This window comes from Balaenoptera physalus, assembly GCF_965194825.1.
Source record: "Balaenoptera physalus genome assembly, chromosome: 4".
NCBI lineage: Eukaryota > Metazoa > Chordata > Mammalia > Artiodactyla > Balaenopteridae > Balaenoptera > Balaenoptera physalus.
The window spans coordinates 85,453,141-85,471,051 of record NC_138891.1 but is presented as its reverse complement, the minus strand read 5'-3'; the positions used below and the strand labels follow the sequence as shown (position 1 = coordinate 85,471,051).

General features: G+C 37.6%; 1 protein-coding gene across 8 annotated transcripts in view; it reads right to left on the bottom strand.

Moving 5' to 3' along the window:
* ZBTB20 (zinc finger and BTB domain containing 20) overlaps nt 1–17,911 on the bottom strand; it is an 814,580-nt gene that overhangs the window by 254,155 nt on the left and 542,514 nt on the right. For 3 of the 8 annotated variants that reach the window (XM_082460046.1, XM_082460051.1, XM_082460053.1), the window contains one exon: nt 3,692–3,791. The exons of the other annotated variants lie outside the window; for them this stretch is intronic. The gene's annotated coding sequence lies outside the window, so the exon portion shown is untranslated. The remainder of the gene's footprint in view (nt 1–3,691; nt 3,792–17,911) is intronic. 8 annotated transcript variants of the gene reach the window in all.

Genomic DNA, 17,911 nt, shown 5'->3' with positions numbered 1-17,911 from the left:
AATCCACGCCCCCTGCAGTGGAAGAACAGAGTCTTAATCACTGGTCCACCAGGGAAGTCCATAGAAACATACACTTCTAAATAACTTAAGGGTTAAAAATAAATCAAAAGAGATTTACAAAATATTTAAAATTGAACAAAACTACATATCAACACATGCTATACAGCTAATGAGAAACTTGCTACGCAGCTAATGAGAAACTTGAATGAGAATTTAGAGACCGATTTATTTTGAAAAACAATAAGAAGTATTAAAATTAAATGAGTAATAATTCAACTCAGGAATCTAGAAAAAATGGTCTAAATAATACAGTAGAGTGAAAAAAATAATGTTGACAAAAGCAGAAAGTAATGATATAGAATACAAAGACACAATAAAATAGATAAGCAAAATCAAACGCCAATTTTTGAAAAAAGTTAATGAAACAGAAAAATGTCTAACAGCTAGTAAGAGAAGAGAAGAGGCTAACATAAATAATTTTAGGAATAAGGGGACATAATTAAAGATAAAATTAAAAATCATAAGACTTTATGAAGAGCTTTGTGCAAATAAATTTAAAAGTGTAGATTAACTGTTACTTGTATATTTTCCAAAAACAACTTCTTAAAATTGACTTAAGAAGAAATATAACCCTTGAATAAACCAATAGCCATGGAAGAAAAGGAACTGATGATAATCAAAAGTCCACCCTACACTACCTACCCCCTACTAACCGAAAATAACAGGTCCAGATGATTTTAGAGGCAAATTTAACCAAATCTTCAGAATAGGTAATCTGTATAATATAAAAACTATTTCAGAAATAGAAAAAAAAAAATAAGAAAGAAATGTTGCTCAACTTATTTTATGAGGTTAGTATCACCATGACACCAAAACTCTGCAACAACAGTTTTAAGAAAAGAAAATTAAAGACTAATCTCCCCATGCAAACATATTATTAAGCTATCAGCAAATTAAAGTCAAGAGTGGATTTAAAAAACACAACAGGACCAAGTAAAGTTTTTTTGCAGGAATGTAAGAAGTGTTTACTATCAAGAAATGTATTAATATCACATAAAATATTAACATATTAATGGGAAATTTTAATCATATTATTGATGCAGAAAATGCATTATATGAAATTCAACTAGTATTCTTGATTAAAAATGCTTAGCAAACTTTAAACAGATGATGGGAACTTTCTTACAATAATTTTGATTTATCAAAATCCTAAGCAAATACCACATTTCCAAAGCATTTCCATTAAAGAAAGAAACAGAGCATTCTGAACATCACTGCTTCTACTCCATGCTATATAGAGGTCTCAATAATGCAATATGACAGGAAAAAGAAATTGAACATTTAAGAATTGAAAGTTAAGAGACAAGTTGGAATTATTTACTGATGATATACATGTCTATGTAGAAAACCTAAGAGAATTTCAGTTTAGCCAGTTGAACTAATAAGAGAGTTCAGCAAAGTTGCTGAGTATACACCAATAATAACCAATAAACAATACAGTGGAAAACAGATTCTATACATAGTATCATGAAAACTAAGTTATATGAGAGGAACTCTAACAAAACAGGTTCAAGCGAGACCTTTATGGTGAAAATTATAAAACATTATTAAAGAACTTGAAGGAAGAGCTGATTAAGTAGAGGAGTATAGTCTTAATGTCAGAAAGACACAGTGTTATAAGAATATCCATTCTCCTCCAGATTATTCTCTACAGTTAATGTAAATACAAACAAAATTCAGCAGGGCTTTTGCCAAATTTGACTGACTAACCCTAAAATTCATATTGAATAGCAAAAGGCCAAGAAGAGCCAAGAGAACTTTAAAGAAGAACGATGTAGAGAGATTTACCTTACCAAATAACAAGAATATTACAAAGCTATGGTAATTAAGGCACTTTTGTGTTAGCACAAGAATAGAGAAACAGTCCACTGGATAAAGATCCTAAATAAACAGATTTGATGTAGGCGAAAGATGGCATTACAAATTAGTGGGTAAGGATGACTAATTTGTTAAATGGTGCTGGATAATTGGGTTATCCACATGGAAAAAGAATAAAATATGATGCATGTAAGATACCATATACAAAAATAAATGCCAAGAAGATTAGAGATCTAAATGTAAAAGGCAAAACTTTAAAACTGTTAGAAGAAAATATAGGAAGGTTTCTTAAGGATCTTGTCAAATGGAAGGATTTTTTAAAATGACATAAGAGCACAAACCATAAAGGAAAATATCAATAAATTTAACTGCATTAAAATTAGAAACTCTTAAAAATAAATGCTACTACAGACACAGTTAAAAGAGAAACTGAAAATTGGGAAAGGACATTTGCAGTCTATATTGCCCAAAGGATGAGAATCCAGAATATTACAACCACCACCAAAACCAAAACCAAAAGCTGTGCAAAACAACAATAGCAAAACAAATACCCCAATAAAAACATGGGTGAAGACACAAATAGGCAACACACATGAGGAAATCCCAGTGGTTTATAAGTGAAAAAAATTTTAAACGATATATTATTCAATCCCCCTCAGTCTGACAAAAATGTAGAAACTTTGGCCATTCCAAAATGTTGTGAAGCATGTGGAGAAGATCTCATAGATTGCTAATGAGAATGTAAATTGGTACTACCATTTTAAAGAGAGAAATTTTATAGTTCTTAGTAAAGTTAGTAAAGTTTAATTTAAAAAATAAAAAATATATAATAAAAATTTCAAAATGCATTATTTCTTACAGTTTAGCATTTCCTCCTCTGTGTACAAACGCGTACAAAAATGTTAACTACAATTTTGGTGGTGATTGGGAAATACTGGAAATAATGTCTAACAATCAGAGACTCAGATTTTAGTGATACATACAGTAGAACGCATTTTATGTAAGTCATAATACATGGCTTATGTAAAGCTAATTCACGATGATAGAGATCAGAAGAGTTTTGCTTGTTTTTAACGTTTTGTTAAAGTTTTGGAGGATATCGCCTATAAAGGGGCATGAGGGATTCTTCCTAGGTGTTGTGAATGTTTTGTATATCTTGGATTGAATATTGTCGCATGGATGTATACTTACATAGAAGTTCATCAAGCTATACACTTAATTTGTGTACTTCACTATATATAACTTAGAATAACATACGATAAAAAACAGGTTGGGAAAAAATTTTTCCACATTGATTGAGGTTTGTTTTACTTGGGTGCTGGATTCTTGTATGTTCACATTATTCTTTATACTTTTATATGCTTGAAATATTTTACATTAAAAAAATGATAAGACAAAGACTACTGCGTTTCCTAACTAGAATTAATCAAGGTAAAAGGAAGCACTAGTGTCATCTTCTCCTCTTCACTGTCCCTGACACTAGGTCCAACTATTCCAGGAATCAATAAACACTTCACAGCCAGACATACTTACAAAGCGATCATTCTGTTGAATCAAAAGCAAAACTTTCAATTCATTTCTTGACTATGTGTAGAATCTAGGCTTTCTTAAGTGAACGACCAGCAGTATGTATTGTTGATGCGATGCTACTAATGCACAAAGATCATTCATCCATTTAGGTTTTTCAACTGATGAAGTACGGGATGCATTGCCAAAGATTTTCTTGATGTGAATCAACAGGTGGTTTGGCATCAATATTGCTATTTGTTTCTGGGCTTCACCTCTGGTTTCAGAAAAGAAAAAGAGACGATACCTTTTCAATGCTGTATTTCAAGTAAACCATATGGAAAGCAAGGTTTTATTCCAGCCAATTCTCTTTCTCTCAAATCGTGTAGGAAAAGTGCCAGCCACTGCTACTCTCGCCACCAGCCATGGTACAGATGTTTGAAAAAGGCAAAAATAGAGAAATGAAACAAAAAGAAAACCCTCAAAAATAAGTTTTGCATAAGTGAAAAATAGAGTATATAATTATCATAGCTGCAAAAAGGTAAATGCATTTTGTATTTTTTTCCCTTGTGTTAAACTGAAAGAACCAAAACAAACAAAAACATTGATGTTTTAACTTAATGTTTTGTTGAAACTGACGATTACGAAGACCAACTCAAACGTGGCTAAAAGTGGGAATAAAAAACAGATTTCTTTTAATCTGATAAAAGATTTTTTATCTCCAAGAATGTTAGAATATGACCTACTTAAATGAATATTTATTAAAGGAATAATTATAGACCCATTTAAAAATACATGTTTTCAGGTGCCAAAATGGGAATGGAGAAGTGTTTCTTTGAAATCTTGTAGGAGAAAAGAAATAATTGAAATTATAATGGTTCCTTATATGACTCAGATAAAATACAGCTTGGGAAGAAATGTCTCCATACTGTTCACATGTACGTCCCTGAATTGGCTTAGCCAATTCGTAGACCTGGTTTTTCCAAAAGCAAATGTCCTATTAGATTTAAGCACATCGATGTAAATTACTCTTTGTTTAAAAGAAAGTTTAAAAAAAAAATAATGTAATTTCTGAGAGAATATTGCCTGAATTGAAAGTTAGACCTCGATTTAGGCCTAGCTCTGCCACAATCTTGATGTGTACCTTTGTTCCTGTTATAACTGAGATGTTTGGGTCTCAGTATCCACATCTGTAAAGTGGGAGTGTGACACAAAGACAAAGCCCTCTCATTTAGCTCCTTTCCAGCCCCACCATTCTATGAATCTAATGAAATTACTCCTGCATGAGAGTTTTTCTTTACTTCCTTCCTTTCTTAAAATAGACAATCAAATAAGTAAATATATATTAAAAGCACATACACTAATCATCTATCCCTCTGAATACGAAGAGAGAACATTTGTTTTTGTTGCCATTATCTATTCCCTAATGTGTATTTAAAAAGAGAGCTCCCACAAAAAAGATTTTTATTTTTTCCTGAATCAAAAATAGCATATCATTTCTTTGCCATTTACATTCTATTAAGAAAGAAAACAGAAAATCATTACAGAAATCATATTAGGAACTTTAAGAAGGAAGAAAAGAGTCACTAAAATTCCATTTAAAATTCAAATGGTTCATTTACATGTTTTCTTTGACAGAAGATATCATTGCCACCTCAAACTCCCTTCACTTCCTTTTCCAGGGGCAATATCCTTAACTGTGCAAACCAGGACCCTCGTCACACACCTTTCCCACCTGTCTTCTGAGGTAACAAAGCTGTGGTATAGATTACAGCCTGAGATACTTGGGATGGAAGTAAAACATTTCATCTGGGAGACAGTACTGTGATACATTTGCCAAATCTAGAAGAAAGTTAAGCCCCATCACTACTTTGGCAAGAAATTTCAGTTCTCATGGCTGAACAATGATCATCATTTTTACACAAGACTTTTAAAAATGAAAGCACCTGGGGCGCCAGAAAGAAAATAAGTCTAAGAGTGCAATTTTTTCTGTCAATATTTAAACCAGATAAGACACTATCAATGCACCCTTAACCAAGGATCTGAAAAGAATTCAGGGCACCTGACACCTTGGTGAATAAGAGAAGCTCAGCTTTATGAAAAGGCCAAAGTCTTTGGGGGCGAAAGCTCCATTGTTCCAAGTACTGATCCGCCTAAGACACCAGCAGAGGCAGAATGCTTGGAGGCAATAGGCAAGGCTCCTGTTACAGGCTCCAGCTCTGGTGTATATGCTGATAAGCCTGGGACCCACCAGACGCACACTCAGGAAACACCAAGGGTGGGTCCCCTTGGGAGCGGAGGGCTCCTCAAGCAGGAAGGCGAGAGTCTGAAGTTGCACAGTGTCTGAGCACTCCCTACTGGCTGCTGAGGTTGGAGATGAACCGGTGGTTTCTGAGAAAGGGCTGTCCCAGGTTTCTGTGAGGAGGCTGATGGACGTACCTCATTTTCTAGGGGATAAGGGCGTGGCTCTGATTAGGTTTAGATTGCTCCAGATGTCATGCTGAATGAGGAGGAGGCGAGGAAAGGCTACGGATAGGAGGAAATCCAAGAACTGGCAAAAACTGTGTAAAACTGGTATATAATTTTCATTACCTCTTCCAGCTACAGTATTCCGCCCTTATCTGAGGGGGATAGGTTCCAAGAACCCCAGTGGATGCCTGAAACTACGGATAGTGCCAAACCCCATATACACTATATTTTTTGCTATACATACATACCTATGATAAGCCAGACACAGTAAGAGGTTAACAACAACTAATAATAAAATAGAACAAATATAACAATATACTGTAATAAAAGTTATGTGAATGTGGTCTCTCTGTCTCTGCCTCAAAATATCTTTTTGTACAAATTTAATGACTTTTCCATCTTAACTGAGCACTTATCATGCACTGTGGCCATAGCTACTGCAGTTTGAGGTGTGACAGCAAAACTAGCATGAATTTCTTTTTCCTTCTTCACAATTTCATGGATGGAAGACTCGTTCTTACCAGAGATCTTAGCAACCTCAGCATACGATTTTTTTTCATAAGTTGAGAACTTTCACCTTTTCAACTAAAGGAAACACTTCACAGCTTCTCTTTGGCATATCCAATTTGCCAGCATCACTGCTCTTGTGCTCTGGGGCCATTATTAAGTAAAATAGGGTGACTTGAACACAAGCAGTGCCGACTCAGTGGATCTGATAACTGAGCCTCCTACTAAGTGACTAACTGACTCCTACTAAGTGACTGCGCAGTAGGATACACTGGACAAAGGGATGATTCACATCCCAGGTGGAATGGTGTGAGAGTTCATCATGCTACCCAGAACGGTGCACAATTTAAAACGAATGAACTGTTTATTTCTGAAATTTTCCATTTACTATTTTCATATTGCAGTTGACTGTCGGTAACTGAAACCAGGGCAGGTGAAACCATGAATAAGGGGGGACTTCTGTATTAACATTTTATAAAGTATATACAGACCTGTGTACGCACACATGTGTGTTTGGGGTGAAGAGGGTGCGGGAGGAAATGAATTTCTATGTGGCTCATTTTATCCCAGCAACAGGAATCCTTGGGACAGTCCAATGTGCTTATACTATTTATGTTTTACCAGAAAAATCCCATCCATAAACTTGATGAAACTGCCTGGTGTGTTCACTATACCGCTGCACCTAAGCCCTAGACAGGTGGTCCCAAGCCTGGGGCAACAATATGCTATGTCCCCAGTGCTCTGCTCTGTTTGGGTTCTTCTGTATAATAAGATGAAGGTCAAAATGGCAGCCTGCTAAAAGCAGAAGCATTTCAGTTGCAGGAATAACTTGCTTGTCATCAATTTGTTAATGCAATAGTCAAACATTTCTTTGACATGTACAGTATCAACTAACTTCAACAGATAAAGGGTCTAGAACAGGAAGATGCTGCAGATGCTTTAGCTCGGAGGAAGGCTTAGCAGAGCCAAAACGTCAGCAGGGCCTGTTTGTTCCATACTTTCCACCGGGCTCTGTGAAAGAAATGTTAGATTACTGCAATGACAAGTTTGTGACAAGCAAGTCATTTGTGCAACTGGTGCGCTCCTGTTTTTATCTGTTTACCATTCAGACTTGTGAATGCCATTTCAAGCACTTACAGGATTTCTGGCTCCCATTAAGGGGAAATGGTTTCTCCATGTTTAGAATTTTCTGCCTCAAAGAGAATTACTAAGCAATTATTTATCCCTGTGGTCACAGTGTCACACAAAAGCACTCTTGTGTTGTTTAGTCGGACTGAATCATGAAATGGAGTCCTGGGGACTGGATAGCTTGGAGCATCAGAAATTTCTCATCTAGTTTATTGGAATGACTACAAAGTAAGTCTGTAAGAGTCAATAAAATTGTGGCCAGCTTGAAATACCTTGCTCTTTTGCTCTGGGATCATATATCAAGGCCATATGTTTTAAGGCACATAAACTCACTTCTAATGAGTAGATCCTGAGAAGCCAAGGCCTATGTCACAGACACTGGTGTGATCTAACATATGATAGTTTTGGTGACAAGGACTGCTTTAACTGTTGAGAAGGGGATTTACATGGCTTTCTCCCTGTGTTCTGTGGGTAATCAAAGGCCCATGCAGAAAACATTTTAAGTGTGTGGTAAAAGGTAATATCATAATCTAAAATTAACACTTGGGATCATCCTTCCTAGGCTGACTTTTGTATAGTAAATGGCAGATTTTGGATCAAGAATTTAAGATTGTCTCATGGGATTCTTCACCTGAGATTGCTGAGTGAATTTTCGTGAGTCATTTTAACCTCCTGGGAGGAGGGTACAAAATAATAATACCTGTTTCTTGTTTACCTGACATGAATGGTCTCAGGGTCACTGTTATAAAACATGAAGAATGCCTTCAGAACTCAAGAACAATATTTCCTAAAAGTCATGTATTCTTTTTATGATTTAAATTTTTTGTCCATTGTTGGTACTGGATTTATAAATGATTCTAGGTATACCTCTTAAAGAGGTATACCCCTTAAAGAACATGGAAGCATGAAGTTTTGAAGCAGGGAGACAGACGCTCACAATATCTAGGGGAGCAAGTCAAAGCTGGAACAGAGGTTGGAATGTTAAGAACCAGCCAGAAAGTGATGATGTAAAATGAGGCAGAGCTTGGTATGGTGACTAGAGAATGTTACAGAAATGTATATTTGTCCCTGCTGAATAAAAATTTTATTGTTAGTAATCATTTGCCAGACACTACATGCATTACACAATTTACATGTCTAATACAATCTTTATAACAGCTCTGTGGTGTGCGTATTGTCAATTTTTTTTCACCTGTGGAGACTAAAACTTATAGAAATTTAAATATTTTACCATAAATCTGTAAGTAGCAAAGGTTTGAAACTATTTTCCCTTAATCCAAAGCCCTGATACTCTTAACCACTGAAGAACTGAAGTCACTTCCAACTGCCTTCAGAAGACTTTTCTCTGTAGTTTACTGGGAAACATTTTAATCTGAAAATGTAGATATTTGAGAATTTGATACAAAAGGCCTGGTGAAAATATTCTGGCTCTAGCTGTGTTGCCACCCTTCTTAGGCCTCTGGGAAAGCTGAGCTTCATCAAGATGTCGTTCCTTTTGCCTCGGCCTGACCTATTCCGGCTTTAACACACTGGGGAAGAGGTGAAAGGGATTCTAACCGAATCACGTATCTTTGTGCAGTGAATGCAGGGTGTTTGGCTGCTTCTCCCTGTGTCCATGCCGACTCCTTTCTCTCTCTTCATGTGTATAGCCTTTAGTTCACCCTACTCTTTGCTCCTATGTTACCTCCAGGGAGCCTTCTTTTGTCACTTGTCTGCTATTGTTTTTAGATGGGGGAAGGGGCAGACATCTTTCTTACCATGACAAGGATTACTGAAACAGTCTAAACTTCAAACTTTGCACAGAATGTATCCTTTGTTCAGTCTTCTGCTTTGTTTCTCTTTAATGATAGCTTTGCCACAGGTTCTTCCTATGTAACTCAGAGCTATGCAAATCAAACTGGTAAGCAAGACTTTGCAGCTGTTCTATCTTAAAATGATATGTGTCCAAGAGGTGGAGGCCTGAGTGAGGCATATCTTCTGAATATTACATGTCTAATGGCTGCTTTCCTTGCATGAGTAGCAAAAAATGAGCTCAGTGAGATTCCTGGGTCTCTTTTTAGTGTGTGTTCAGGGTGGATCCCAAGAGGTTTTAGCTTACACAAACGTTTTGTTTCATGATATTTCTACTTTTTAAAAAATAAAAAAAATTTACTTCTAGGGGTTTCTCCAAGCACAAGATTCTTACTTAAAAGTTACTCAAAAAGACACCATGCATCATGCAGAATCATAAAATCACAGGGCAGTGTGTAAAGGACCCTAAAACCCTGTGGTCTGAGTCTTGATCTGGTGTCTGAGTTTACTCGCTGCAGTCATTCAGCCTCTGCTGCACACCGCCAGGGGCATGTTGCTTTCAACCTCGCAGACAACTCAGTCCTGCTCTAGGACACTTCTATTTGTACAAAATGTTCTTCCTCATATTAAACCTTAACATGTCTTTCTAAAATTCCCCATCATGGTCTCTCGTTCTTTTTTACCACACTTTTCAATCCTGAGAGCTTCAGGGAATTAATAGTTTAATGGCTCATTTAGTGACAATTCTTATGCATTTCATATACCAACAAAGGGTTTAGATTGTCTTGCCTTGTCCCTCTTCCCTCACCACACATAAGTTAAATTCCCATTCTACCCCTCTGACAACCCTGGGAAGAATGAGAGTCAGTTAGTCTACCCAGTTTTTTCATTTCCATTTGGATGTAGATAACACATGTGACAAAGCATTCTTAATCTCTTCGATTTTCTGTCCTACTCTGTGGAAGTTTTGCTAGACAACCTCAGGCAGACTTGACAGCTATAGCTATTCATAGGGTGACCACACAGTTTACTGTCCAAATGGGGACACTTTTTGAGGGTGAAAGGACCCTATAAATAATACCAAGACCACAGGCAAAACCCAGAAATGTCCCAGGCAAATCTGTACAATACTTTTCATCTACCTTTACTCCAACACCCATCTCTGCGCACCTTAGTTCTCTGTTTCCAAGTCTGCTTCTCACAACAGTCTGTGAGCACTCTTTAGTGATGGACACATTTATCTATGTACCTCTAGTTCCTAGAAGAGTACTTCGCAAGTAGGAAGAGCTTGGTGTATATATATTTTTAAATGATATACTTTTTCCTACTTGTTTACTGTGGACTTCTCCCCTTATTTTTATAAGCAAATTCCACCAACACATGTTGGCTTCATATTTTTGGAGATGAATCAAAAATACTTAGTGTCATAGGAGGGGAATGATTTAAGTTTAATAGAAATGAGTTTGACTTTGAATATTGAGAGCAACAGGCAGAGAGTGAAATGTGCTAACTTTTCCACTAAAAGTCTACTGTACCTCTTTACAGAACACTGAAAATATGTTCTAATCTCTTTGTTCACAAGTAATTTTTGTCAGCAGCTGTACCCACAATTCCAAGTTTGTAGGAAATCAATTATTATAGGCAATGATGGTAATATAGTGTGACGGTTACATATATGTGATCATATGGAACAAAGGGTAACATAGTGTGATTCCTGAGAATTCTCCACTAAAACATTGGTGGCACTTCTGTTGCTTTCACCTTGGCCAACCACATTTAGCAGTCCTGGTGGCTTTTAATAGTGTTTGCTTCTGAATAACAGTGGTTTTTAAAACGACAGAGAAGAAGAAAGTCCTGAAAAATGAGAATCACCTTGAGAAGTCATTGCTTCCTTTCATCCTGACACATTTAAACCATTCCATAAAGATGTGGGTCTATCCTGTTTAGGTTAAAGAGCTTCAGAGAAGACAAACCCAGAACTTCCCTTTCAGTGTTTAGAAGCCTCACTATCAAGAGCTTACCTCATTATCAAACCTAAAGATTTTCTGTTGCAGTGTAAGCCTATTTCATCACTATGGGGCCTCAGTGAAGAAAAGAAAGTCTCATTTCTTACTTCCCATAACTTGCTTAAAAGTTAATCTTAGCTCACTATCTCAATCTTCTTTTTTTTTTCTGTTAGGACGAAAAAACTCAACGGTTTGACTTTTCCTGAAAGACATTTTTTTCAGAATTTAATTTTATTTTTTAAAGTTAATTTTTATTGTAGTATAGTTGATTTATAATTTTTTAAAACATCTTTATTGAAGTATAATTGCTTTACAATGTTGTGTTAGTTTCTGCTGTGCAGCAAAGTGAATCAGTTATACATATACATATATCCACACTTTCTTAGATTCTTTTCCCATATAGGTCATCACAGAGCATTGAGTAGAGTTCCCTGTGCTTGTATACAGTAGGTCCTTATTAATTATCTATTTTATATATAGTAGTGTGTATATGTGAATCCAAATCTCCCAATTTATCCTTCCCCCCCACTTTCCCCCTTGGTAACCATAAGTTTGTTTTCTACATCTGTGACTCTATTTCTGTTCTGTAAATAAGTTCATTTGTACCATTTTTTTTAGATACCGCATATAAGCAATATCATATGATATTTGTCTTTCTCTGTATGACTTCATTCATATGACAATCTCTAGGTCCATCCATGTTGTTGCAAATGGCATTATTTCATTCTTTTTTATAATAGTAAAATAGTAATAGTCCATTGTATATATGTACCACATCTTCTTTATCCATTCATCCATTGATGGACATTTAGGTTGCGTCCATGTCTTTGAATTTAAATTTTACTGGGACGGGGTTTAATAACTCTTTCTCTCCAAAATGTTCATATCCAATTTCAGCTGAATATCAAACAAGCATGATTAAGTGTCTGACCCATGCTCAGAGGAAATAGTAGAGATATCTATATTCTTCATGCTTCTTATACAGTCCACTATTACAGCTATGTTTAAATTTCAGTTTTACATTTCACACTCCTGATTTACTTTCTATGCTCTACTTCTAGATGCTATTTTGCCCACAAAGCTAGCCATTCTTTATTTTCAGTCCATCAGTGACATTTACCAAACCATCACGGATAATGGAAAATATAAGACTTGCAAGAAGATTCAAAGAAACAAAGTTATAAGCCTTCCCTTACATATGGCAAACTTATAGAGAAAGAAGACAACCTCATAGAAAAGAAGCAACGGGGATATGCATATTCAGTTACGTGGTGTTAGTTTAGCAGCTATTAAGACGTGCAAGCTAACATGGCTATATGAACTCAGATATAAACGATGAGAGAGTAGTGAGACAAGTTGCCACTTGTGATGTTTATTTTCCTTCCTGAGAATAATAACATTAACGTTTATTTAACAACATTCTGTTGATTTTCTGTTTTAGGGAGTGTTCATTTTAAATTTGTCCTTTTTCTGAAGTGCTAGGTTATACCTATGTCTCAAATTGCTGCTATTTGGACACTGTCCATAAAAGTACTGTACTTTGAAAGCATGCATTCCCTGTCCTCAACATCTAAAACAGTGATTTACAACTAACTGTTTAGAATCTCTGGTGACCTGTTGTTCACGTGATTTGCATCCCTCTTCCTTGACTACTCCTTCCTAAAATATAATTATATATTAAAATGCATTTTGCTTTGAGATTTTTGAAATGCTGCCACCAATAATTTAGAATACACTGGGTTTGTCAATATTGGAAAACGTGTCTAGTTAATCAAGGTAATCGAAAACCAGAATCCAGAATGGCATACCATTTCTCCATTTCTCCATATTGACTCCTGAGAATTCTGAAGTGCTTGGCACCAAATAAACAGGTTAGAAATTGTTTTTGTTTGCTTATTTGTTTTTTGTCATTTGAGACAAAATCAAAAGCTCTGCTATTTACGTGGAGTTAGAGCATAACTCTAGCTTTGCCTTAGTTCACCAGAGCTCTCATTGGACCAAGAAAGAAGACAAGATATTATACAGCATGGCATTGTGCTGGTTAATACCTAGAGTCCTGGTATTGTCAAAGGATTGCCAAATAAGTTTTACCAGGGCTTTCCTGGGATATTTTATTTCACATAGGTTAGATTTCCATGATTATAACTTGCAGATAGCAGTATTAAAATGGTTGTAAATGGTGCAGTTTCCCAAATAGTGAGTTTCATTTTGGCAGAGAAGAGACAGTGAAGGTAAATATAAAAGTATCATCACCTGTAAACCAGAAAGGTGAGCTACAGCAAAACTGTACCTTTCTTGGGTGATCAGCCACAGAGCACCAATTTTTAAAATTGAAGTATAGTTGATTTACAATGTTGTGTTAGTTTCTGGTGTACAGCAAAGTGATTCAGTTATATATATATATATATATATATATATATATATATATATATATATACACATATATATATTCTTTTTCATATTCTTTTCCATGGTGGTTTATTACAGGATATTGAATATAGTTCCCTGTGCTATACAGTAGGACCTTGTTGTTTATCTATTTTATATATAAAAGTTTGTATCTGCTAATCTCAAATTCCTAATTTATCCCTCCTCTACCCCCTTTCCCCTTTGGTAACCATAAGTTTGTTTCCTATGTCACAGAGCACCATTTATAGAAGAATTTGAATTTCTAGACTGACCTTATTTTCAAATTGCATTGAATATAAATATAATAATGCTGTTAATAAGCAGCTCATTTATTAATTTATAGAGAAATTTTCTCCAAAATAGATTACTTAGTCCAATCTATTACTTTGTCTAATCTATTCTCTATTTTGCTCCATATATTGTTTTACAGAATTTTATTCTATAAAAATCTATATCATATATTTTCTAAACAGCATAATCTAGTCTTTGTTTTTTTAAATAAATTTATTTATTTTATTTATTTATTTTTGGCTGCGTTGCGTCTTCCTTGCTGCACATGGGCTTTATCTAGTTGTGGCGAGCGGGGCCTACTCTTCGCTGCGGTGCACAGGCTTCTCATTGCGGTGGCTTCTCTTGTTGCAGAGCATAGACTCTAGACACGTGGGCTCAGTAGTTGTGACGCACAGGCTTAGCTGCTCCGCGGCATGTGGGACCTTCATGGACCAGGGCTCGAATCCGTGTCCCCTGCATTGGCAGGCAGATTCTTAACCACTAAGCCACCAGGGAAGCCCAGTATAATCTATTCTTATACCCAAACTATTCCGCTCCCAACATACAATTCCAAGAGACTCACATACATAACTCCAAATTCATTACTTTGGGGCACATAAATGGTCTCTGGGTCCATGACTGCTAGTTAAGCAGGTAGCTTCCAAGCCACTATTACATGAGTAGAAACTGAAAACTATATGCTTTATAATTATTGGGTAAAAGAAGACTTTCACTATGGAGGGGCATATAGTTATTTCAAAAGCAGTGGCTTCAAAAGCAATGGCCCCAGAGGAGGAGCTTCAAGATGGTGGAAGAGTAAGATGCGGAGATCACCTTCCTCCCCACAGATACACCAGAAATACATCTACATGTGGAACAACTCCTACAGAACACCTACTGAACGCTGGCAGAAGACCTCAGAACTCCCAAAAGGCAAGAAACTCCCCACATACCTGGGTAGGGCAAAAGAAAAAAGAAAAAAACAGAGACAAAAGAATAGGGATGGGACCTGCACCAGTGTGAGGGAGCTGTGAATGAGGAAAGGTTTCCACACACTAGGAAGCCCCTTCACGGGTGGAGACTGCGGGTGGCAGAGGCGGGAAGCTTTGGAGCCACGGAGGAGAGCGCAACCACAGGGGTGCGGAGGGCAAAGCGGAGAGATTCCCGCACGGAGGATCGGTGCCGACCAGCACTCACCAGCCGGAGAGGCTTGTCTGCTCACCCGCCGGGTCAGGCAGGGGCTGGGAGCTGAGGATCCGGCTTCGGAGGTCGGATGGCAGGGAGAGGACTGGGGTTGGCGGCGTGAACACAGCCTGAAGGGACTAGTGCACCACAGCTGGCCGGGAGGGAGTCCGGAAAAAAGTCTGGAGCTGCCGAAGAGGCAAGAGACTTTTTCTTGCCTCTTTGTTTCCCAGTGCGTGAGGAGAGGAGATTAAGAGCGCTGCTTAAAGGCGCTCCAGAGACGGGCGCGAGCCGCGGCTATCAGCGCGGACCCCAGAGACGGGCAAGGGACGCTAAGGCTGCTGCTGCCGCCACCAAGAAACCTGTGTGCGAGCACAGGTCACTATCCACACTTCCCCTCCTGGGAGCCAGTGCAGCCCGCCACTGTCAGGGTCCCGTGATCCAGGGACAACTTCCCCAGGAGAACGCACGGCGCGCCTCAGGATGCCGCAATGTCATGCCGGCCTCTGCCGCTGCAGGCTCGCTCCACATCCATACCCCTCCCTCCCCCTGGCCTGAGTGAGCCAGAGCCCCCGAAGCAGCTGCTCCTTTAACCCCGTCCTGTCTGATGGAAGAACAGACGCCCTCAGGTGACCTACACGCAGAGGCGGGTCCAAATCCAAAGCTGAACCCCGGGAGCTGTGCGAACAAAGAAGAGAAAGGGAAATCTCTCCCAGCAGCCTCAGGAGCAGCGGATTAAATCTCCACAATCAACCTGATGTACCCTGCATCTGTGGAATACCTGAATAGACAACGAATCATCTCAAATTGAAGAGGTGGACTTTGGGAGCAAAGATATATATTTTTTTCCTTTTTTCTCTTTTTGTGAGTGTGTATGTGTATGCTTCTGTGTGTGATTTTGTCTGTATAGCTTTGCTTTTACCATTTGTCCTAGGGTTCTGTCTGTCCATTTATTTATTTATTTTTTTTTACTTAAAAAATTTTTTTTCTTAATAATTATATTTTATTTTAATAAATTTATTTTATTTTATTTTACTTTATCTTATTTTATCTTTTCTTTCTTTCTCGCTTTTATTCTGAGCCGTGTGGATGAAAGGCTCTTGGTACTCCAGCCAGGCGTCAGGGCTGTGCCTCTGAGGTGGGAGAGCCAACTTCAGGACACTGGTCCACAAGAGACCTCCCAGCTCCACGTAATATCAAATGGTGAAAATCTCCCAGAGATCTCCATCTCAACGCCAAGACCCAGCTTCACTCAACGACCAGCAAGCCACAGTGCTGGACACCCTATGCCAAACAACTAGCAAGACAGGAACACAAACCCATCCATTAGCAGAGACGCTGCCTAAAATCATAATAAGGCCACAGACACCCCAAAACACACCACCAGATGTGGACCTGCCCACCAGAAAGACAAGATCCAGCCTCATCCACCAGAACACAGGCACTAGTCCCCTCCACCAGGAAGCCTACACAACCCACTGAACCAACCTTAGCCACCAGGGACAGACACCAAAAACAATGGGAACTACGAACATGCAGCCTGCGAAAAGGAGACCCCAAACACAGTAAGTTAAGCAAAATGAGAAGACATAGAAACACACAGCAGATGAAGGAGCAAGGTAAAAACCCACCAGACCCAACAAATAAAGAGGAAATAGGCAGTCTACCTGAAAAAGAATTCAGAATAATGATAGTAAAGATGATTCAAAATCTTGGAAATAGAATAGAGAAAATACAAGAAACATTTAACAAGGACCTAGAAGAACTAAAGAGCAAACAAACAATGATGAACAACACAATAAATGAAATTAAAAATTCTCTAGAAGGAATCAATAGCACAATAACTGAGTCAGAAGAACGGATAAGTGACCTGGAAGATAAAAGAGTGGAAATAACTACTGCAGAGCAGAATAAAGAAAAAAGAATGAAAAGAATTGAGGACAGTCTCAGAGACCTCTGGGACAACATTAAATGCACCAAAATTCGAATTATAGGGGTTTCAGAAGAAGAAGAGAAAAAGAAAGGGACTGAGAAAATATTTGAAGAGATTAGAGTTGAAAACTTCCCTAATATGGGAAAGGAAATAGTCAATCAAGTCCAGGAAGTGCAGAGAGTCCCATATAGGATAAATGCAAGGAGAAACACACCAAGACACATATTAATCAAACTATCAAAAATTAAATACAAAGAAAAAATATTAAAAGCAGCAAGGGAAAAACAACAAATAACATACAAGGGAATCCCCATAAGGTTAACAGCTGATCTTTCAGCAGAAACTCTGCAAGCCAGAAGGGAGTGGCAGGACATATTTAAAGTAATGAAGGAGAAAATCCTACAACCAAGATTACTCTACCCAGCAAGGATCTCATTCAGATTTGATGGAGAAATTAAAACCTTTACAGACAAGCAAAAGCTAAGAGAAATCAGCACCACCAAACCAGCTTTACAACAAATGCTAAAGGAACTTCTCTAGGCAGGAAACACAAGAGAAGGAAAAGACCTACAATAGCAAACCCAAAACAATTAAGAAAATGGGAATAGGAACATGCATATCGATAACTACCTTAAATGTAAATGGATTAAATGCTCCAACCAAAAGACATAGACTGGCTGAATGGATACAAAAACAAGACCCATATATATGCTGTCTACGAGACCCACTTCAGACCTAGGGACACATACAGACTAACAGTGAGGGCATGGAAAAAGATATTCCATGCAAATGGAAATCAAAAGAAAGCTGGAGTAGCAATACTTATATCAGA